We start from the raw sequence: 1,025 nt of genomic DNA, 5'->3' as shown, positions 1-1,025 counted from the left end.
CCCCTTCCTGGAAGTTTGATGCTTCTGTGCCAGCCTCAATAGAGAAAACCCTTCTTCTTACAACTCTCAGGAATTCTGGAAAGCATACTAGATGCCAGCTTCCTACACCCTCCCTCCCACCCGAGAAGTGGGGAGCCCTAAGAACAAGCAGCGCAGGCTCTACTGACCTCCCCACCTTAGTAGGGTGTCTCTTTTGACTCTGGTGTGCAAAGGCACTGGCACTGTAGTCCCACACGAAACCATGGGGGGAAGGAGGGAAACTCTGGAACAGAGCTTTTCCTTTTTGCTGGGATCCACACCTCTTCTTTTCAGGAGGGATTGCTTTTTGGATTTTGAGGGAAAAACAAAACCAATAGCAAAAGATGTTACCCTTTCGTGGGCACAGAACCAGCTGCTCTGAGGTGCTACAACTTAGCACACATTGGTACCAGAGATGAAACATTAGTGAAAAAGAAGGTGTTTCTGTGATCCCTGGGTCAGCTCATGAATTCCTAGGTGGGGATTCTGGGAAGGAGAGAGATTTTAACTGTCATCAGTTACTGTGCTGAAGCAATTTATGTTACTTGTCATTCAATGTCACTCAAATTATGGGCAACAATCTTGCTGTTAAAAAAATAATCTTGTCATATTATACTCTTTTCCTCTTTTAAAACATAGGGAGATGTGGCCTTCATGGGTGCCACGTTTAATGTTTGTACATTAAGGAGGCTACACTGGAGTAGAAATGATAGTTGCTGGCTGTTCTCATTCATGATGGAATAAAATATGATCATATATAACTCATACATTTGTATACATCACATATTTTTTCCAGAAATTTTCCCTACAAAGTTTTTGCTAAAACATACCAACACTGATTTTACTTTTAGTTTTGAATAATACACTGTTGTTCATTATAGCTTTTTAAAATAAGCTTGCAAAAATATTTGCTTATCTTTACTTAGAATGCTATAATGTTAGGGGGAAACATTACTAAAAGATGAAAAGTAGGCTGGGCACAGTGACAAATGGCTGTGATCCCAGAA

The sequence above is a fragment of the Phodopus roborovskii genome, unplaced genomic scaffold, assembly GCF_943737965.1.
Source record: "Phodopus roborovskii unplaced genomic scaffold, PHOROB, whole genome shotgun sequence".
Classification (NCBI taxonomy): Eukaryota; Metazoa; Chordata; class Mammalia; order Rodentia; family Cricetidae; genus Phodopus; species Phodopus roborovskii.
The sequence above is the reverse complement of the archived record's forward strand: the minus strand, read 5'-3'. Positions refer to the sequence as shown.